Below are 6,668 nucleotides of genomic sequence, written 5' to 3' on the forward strand. Positions count from 1 at the left end.
CCTCTCTCCCTGAACATGGCTCTCACACTAGTCCATAAGCTGTGTTCCTGCACTGCCAGAGAGCTGGGTGGGTGTTAGCACAATTTAAGGAATTAAAATGTCATTAAGGGGGTGCGTGGAGCACACCCTTCCTTGTCGGACACCATGCCAGCAGGAAAATGCCAGTGAGCTCAGCATATCTGATGCCTTTGGCTTAGGTTATCTACAACCAGCTGAGGACCAGGAAGGAGCTCTCCTGAATCTCAGGCTTTGAAACTGGAGAAGGCAAAATTATATCTCTGGTCCTGCGAGGGCGGCCGTGAGACGGGCGATGGAGACAATCCTGCTGGGTGGGGAAGGGGAGATTTCCCTGCTGGGGACTTTGGAATCCAGCACATCCCCAGGACCATTACACCACATCCATTTCGAAATCCTGATTTGGAGGCTGCTATTGGCATTTCACATCCTCTGAGGAGTCTGTGCCCGGCGGCAAACCGACATTCACTTCCCCCCACATGACATAATGCCTGTTTTCATCCTGTCTAGTGGATATTAAAAAAGATAATGTCAGCTGAAAAAAAAAAAAGTGACATCACTATGGAGCCACTTTACAGCTCTCTGCTTCTGTCTCTCCTGTGTCTCCATCTTGACATCCCAGCTGTGTTACCTGTTGCTCATCAGCCCGAGGACCTTCCTGTGGCCACTGCACAAGGTACGTGTGCCTGATGGTTTTAACTTGCTGGCAGGTTTCTGGTTTTAATTTGCAGTGGCAATTCCTTCATTTTAAACTATTTTCTTGTAAACATAGAGAAGGTCCCTCATGTCCTCTGTCTCCCATGCCTCCAGCTTGTTGTACTCCTCTCCTGAAGGCCATGCCTTTACACATCATCTGGTAAGCACATATTCAGGGCTCTAAATTTGTTTTAAAATACACTTCTTAACCTAGAGATTTCATGCAGAAAAGCAAAGGAGAAAAGCTGCTTTGGAAATGTTAGGAAGGAGCAGCATTGACTCATCAGTGATATGAATGGGGAAAGCCAGAGGGACCTTCTCATCTCTAATGTGATTTTATGATTCAGTGAATAATGCATATTAGCATAATACTAACTAAAAAAATCCATACTCATCATAGAATCACAGCTATCAACATTATCCTATTATTAATTATTAACATTTACACTATCAATCAGCCCCTGGCTGACTGATAGCTTAAAATCTTGCATAAAGATTGTTACAACAATAGCCATAGTACATCACGTAATATGCTTCACAGTCGGGTTGTCATATCCTCATCTATAAAGCTTTTTACTAATGCACTTTACAACATATCTTACAGTACATGGATGAAGAATGTGGCTGCACCCAGTAATAATTCCATTAATTATGAATAAAGCATTTACAAATGACATCCTTATTTAAAATTAGTGATGAACACATTTTGGTTTAATGCAGATGCACTGTGTAATTTGTAATTGGATAAAAAGCAATGCTGACAGCATGGGATAGGGGAAAAGGGCCAAGATCTTATGATCTTTGCATCAGCAAGGAAAGGGGGAAAAAAACAGTGGAGATGACTGACAAACAACAAAACATTGGCACAGAGCTGACCAAATTCCAAGGTGATGGTTGAAAGCAATGATTAAAGATGCCCTGCAGAGCTGAAAGGGAAAAATCCTTACCCACTGACCTTGCATTGCAGTTGTGTTAATAAAACTCACTCCTATATTAATAAAGTCTATATTTTCACTGCTTTCTCTCATTTCAGTGTTTTCAGCTGGCTGGCAGCTCACCAAGACTCGTTAGCCACATACAGTTTGCCTTTGCAGTACCTTGGTACTGCTTTGTCCTGTAGGCTCTCGGAGATGGCAGAATATTTATTACATACAATATTTCACTGAGGCTACTTACGTCAAGAGGCTATAAATACATTACTCTTCCTGGTTTACTTTAGGGATAAAAAGTGAGTAGCTAAGTTTACAGAGCAGGCTCAGGCTCTATTAATGTGTGGTCTGTTCATTTTCATATAGATCTCAATTGTTTGAAACTATTTTCCAGATTAATCCTGTGAGTGATTCTTGCCTTGCTGATCATTTCCGAGCACTGCTGGTCTACTTGTGCACTGGTCATATTCAGGTTATTACATGTATTATGGAAGAAAGGTTAATTTAAACTCATCAAGCCTTTTAGTAATAAAGCTGTGAATATGTATATGGTCATAGTTTTCTACTGAGAGCCTCGTGCCAAGAACTTATACTGAGGCTCAACTATTTCAGTGTGTCCCGACTGGGGATGCAAAAATCCCAGCAGCTCACTTCTGGCTGCACTGGTATGGGAACAAGAGCTTTGGTGGTGGTCAGGAGAAAGTCAGCAAACTCCTTTTAATTTCTTTTTCCCTGAATTTCCCCAGTGTTTACAGCAGTCTGGATCAACAAGGTGCCTGGATAATGCACAGGCCATGGTGTCATGTGTCTCAGCACAGAGCCAGAGCTGTGCATGGTGCTGGGTGCGAGGGCAGTTCAAGGTTCTGCAAGACTCAGAGAGTCAGAGAAAAGAGACCTGGATCCATCACATAAAGTTAAGGGAAAAAATTGCCTCGAGAGAGACCTAGTTTTGGGTTCAGGCAGATCTTTTTGCACATTTTCCAAGGAGATGAGATTGCAAGCCAGAGCTAAGCCAGCTAGGAATTCTCTCTGAATTATTTTCACATTCTGTTTTAGTGTCCCATCCATGGGTGATACTTAGTGCAAAGCATGACACCTGACATGGCCCTTTCCCCATATTTTCAAGTTAATAAACGTAGTAAAAAATAATATACAGTGTTTATTGCCAGCACTGTCAAGGAGGACACTGTGCATTCCCCCTCTCCTCCCAAACGCAGGCAGTGTAGGAGAGGCTGCTGTAATTACAGGTCTCCTTGTGCAAGACTGCTTTGAAATTCCCAATATTTCTCCAAACCACCAGCAAGTTGGTTTTCAGAGCTGCCTGACAGAGAATTTATTTATTAAGGTCTTGGCTGTTTGCAGCAGTGGCTGGGCAGCAGCAGTTCCGCAGAGTTATCAAAAATCTATTTCCTCGCAGAGTCACAAGCAAAATATCAAACCCCCTTCGAAAAGCCAAGTGCAACATTTACATTTTAATCTCCCCGAACACTTTCGTTTCTGACAAGCTGGGTGTTTTGGTCTGTGTGTTATGGAGAGGAAAGGCAGTGGGGCTGGAGGAGGCAGGTTTATAGCCCTGGGAGGCAGCGTGGGCTGCTCTGAGTGTGTGACACTGCTGGCATGGCACAGTGACCTCCCTGTGCACAGGGACTGCAAGGTCTGCCACCCTTCAGCACTGCCAGGGCCAGCTGGGAAAGAAAAGCAGCCTGGCCCCAAAATCCAGCAGGGCAGGGGCATCAAACACTGAGCTGGGCTGGCAATCACATGGACACGTGTAAAAAGGAGGAGCACCAGCCCTGTGCTGTGCTGGGCACAGCCTCTCCTGGCTACTAAAAGCCCGAATGGGGGGGTCAGCGTGGGCAGTAGCCACTCATCTGTAGGGGCAAATAGCCCTTGTTTCACTGTTTATTCACACCTCTGCCTACAGGTTAATTGGGATGAAGTGGAGGGGCTGGCTGGACCCAAGCTCTACAGTTTGCAGTCTGGCAACAAAAGCAACTCTGCCTTTCCCTTGTTATCAGGGCTGAGGTCCTGTGCTGCCTCTGTGGAGTCTCTGCAGCAAACCATGAATTATGGATGAAATGAGAAATCCCAGCCCGGTACACAGAGGGAATATGCAAAGTGCAGAGCGATCCCCTTGGTGCTTGAGCCTCGCTTTGTGCCACCTTCACCTGCACGAGGCCCAAAATGCTCTGCTTCGGCTCAGGACTCCCTCCTCTCGAGGGGTGTGAGCTCTGAAATGGTGTTCATTTGTTTGAAAAGCATGTCCCTGTGCTTTGTGGGATCTTCCTGAGGGTGCTGTGTGGAATTCACGTGCAGAGGTGCAGGCACCAGGCAGGAGCGGGGTCTGGGACCAGCTCACCCTGGGGAATCTGGCACGGTGCAGATCCCTGCTCCAGGTGTGCTCCCGAGAGCACACATCTGCAGGTGAGGTGATGCAGGAGCTCCCAGCCAGGCTGGCTTTGAGAGCTGAGCCAGGCACAGCCTTTCCACACGCAGAGGAGCCCTCAGGGGATCTGCAGAGTTCCCAACAGAGCTCCCTTCTCTTGAAACAAAGTGTTGGAAACCTGCTTGACAGACTCTGACTTCAAGATTCTGTGATTCGGGGAAGCTCAGTCTCTCTATTCATAACTTCCCGTTCAGAGAGAAGATGCCTTTCAGGAGGCATTTTTAAAATGCCTTTTAATTTTTAAGTGCTTTAGCTCCTCCCTTGCAAATCCAGCTCTCTGCTTTCGTGCACCATCTAATAATGTGCTTCCACACAGCCAATTCTGAGTGTGCAATATCAACATCTGTGCTAAAACCAAGTAGAAATTTTTCCCTGAAGCAAAATTTTGCTCTGTATTATTATTACTTTCTTTTTTTCCTATTTAATGGTTTGTTTGTCTTGGGGCCTCTTCAGCCTCTTAGTTCCAGGAAATGAAGGTTCTCTGCCTCTTGCTCCTTGTCAAAGACACTCTGGCGGGCAAGAGCATTGTCACCCTTATCCCACCTCCTCAAAACATTTTCCTTAGTGCTCACTAAAACTGTGCTGCAGTAAAGCACCTCACTGAACTGGGTGCCTGATATGCAGCAGTTGGCAGAATTAATTTATTGGTATTTGTAAAGCCTTTTGAACTTCTCCTGTTACATAGGTGTCAATAATGATACTAAAAATAAAAACATTATTTTAATATTATTTTTATTCTTATTCTGACTTTCCATCATAGCCAATGAAGAACATTCCCCTGTGCAGATATTTAATCTATTCAGCAGGAGATGCTTTGTTCTTAATTTTGATTATTTTAAGAAGTCCTTTAGCACATCAAATAATCTCCCCAGGCAAGGATTTACAGGAAGGTCTTGAGAGCTGTCAGAGTAATGTTTTTCCAGCAGTGAAAAGTCAACCTCCTCTTTGATTTTCATTTCTGTTTTGTCCTAGGTGTAGCTGCAGCGAGTGCTCGGTCACAGCCATCAGCATGGAGGAGATGTGTTGTCAGTTGTTTTATTTTTGATCCCATTTGAATGTGTCAGTCAACTGCCTCCAATCAAAGAAAGTGAGAAGGAGCCTTTAACAGTTGTGATTGAAAACTTCAGACTTACCTTTTTTCTTATTTTTTATAGACACTAAGTAAATGGTTGGTGAGTTCTTGTGAATCATAACATTTCTAAATATATCAAAGAGGCTTTTTGCCAAGCTGCAAGTCCTATTGACTCCTTTCCCCCCTTCAGATTACTTTTGCATTTAATTTCAAATCATAACACAAAAAATTCAGGGACTCTTAACTAGGCTGGCTAAGGGTGTGATTAATGAAAGTGTAATGCAAGCTACTGTACAGCCATTAGAAACCAGTTAGCTAATTAGTGTAATCACAGAGGTGGAAATAATTAAGAGACCATAAAATAGAGGTAACCTAATAACAACATTTTCCTCTGACCCAGAACTGGTGAGAAAAGGATGGTTTGTTAGGTTAGGAACGGAGAGAAGATGGAATGTTCTGTGAGTAATCACTGTCAGGGAGGTCTCAGAGCACAGACAAGTAGAACAGAGCAGATTTTACACCAACATAATCCAGACTGCACCAGAATCCTCTGGCAATGGTGCTTCACACCTCTGCATCTCTCCCATCTTATGCACTGCCACAATTCAGTGACAGACAATCAAGACAGGGTGAGGCAGGAGCAGGCTGCTTTGCTCTTCCTTACTTTGTTCCCTTTCTTCTTTCCCAGGTTATTAGCAAATATAATATTAAAACTAACTTCACCTTGCAGTGCCTGAGTTGATCAGGTTTGGTTTTAGGAAAAGGAGAAATCAGTGTCCTAAGGTGTTTAAGTAGAAAATCCTGTTAGAAGATTCCCTATATTTATAGAGCTCCTTGTGTATCTATGTATATTATTCACTACAGTTTCACAGGACTCTACAGCTGGTTGAAACATCTCATGCTAAGAGGGAAGAGTTTTTCTGGGCAAAGGAGAATGAGGAGTCACTTCAGAGCTGCTCCCAGGAGATGGGTGCCAAGCAGATGTGTCACCCCTTTAACCATCATCTGCTGCATTTGCACCCAGGGCAGCACCAGCACACTGGATCCTGAACGGCCCCAAAATGTGCCCCAGCGCTCCCCATGCAGGACTGTCCAGGTAAACGAGAGATGTGATGGGCTGGATCTCACCCTTGGGAATTAGAAGTGACCTACCCCTGGCTGCTGGCTGAAACAGCTCCATGGAACAGGCAATGAAAATTTCTAACCTGTAATTTCCCGGCTGGAATGGGTCACCACTATGACCATCTCCATTGGTTCTTAGCATTTCTGCCACGGTCTGTGTGTGCTTCGTTTGACCTGGGTCTAATGAGCAGACAGGAGGAACGGAGCTGCAGACACACAATCAAGGCTCAGCGCCGAGGCTGATGAGTCTGCCGAGACTGCTAAGTGGGTCTTCATTAGCTATTCACATGCCAAGAGCAACCTTTATTTATTCTTCTTTCCTAGGTGAATCTATTTTTGAATATCTTCTGTAGTGATCTTATCTGGGGAGGGTGGCAGGGAGATCGGA

General features: G+C 44.6%; 1 long non-coding RNA gene across 1 annotated transcript in view; it reads left to right on the plus strand.

Annotated features, from left to right (window-relative positions):
- LOC148221796 (uncharacterized) overlaps positions 1 to 6,369 on the plus strand; it is a 51,650-nt gene extending 45,281 nt beyond the window's left edge. Inside the window, exons 2-3 of the long non-coding RNA XR_015807307.1 lie at positions 638 to 691; positions 5,059 to 6,369. This is a non-coding gene — a long non-coding RNA (uncharacterized LOC148221796). The remainder of the gene's footprint in view (positions 1 to 637; positions 692 to 5,058) is intronic.
- The last annotated feature ends 299 nt before the right edge of the window (positions 6,370 to 6,668 follow it).

Source organism: Sturnus vulgaris, chromosome 17 (genome assembly GCF_052056855.1).
Source record: "Sturnus vulgaris isolate bStuVul1 chromosome 17, bStuVul1.hap1, whole genome shotgun sequence".
Taxonomy (NCBI): domain Eukaryota; kingdom Metazoa; phylum Chordata; class Aves; order Passeriformes; family Sturnidae; genus Sturnus; species Sturnus vulgaris.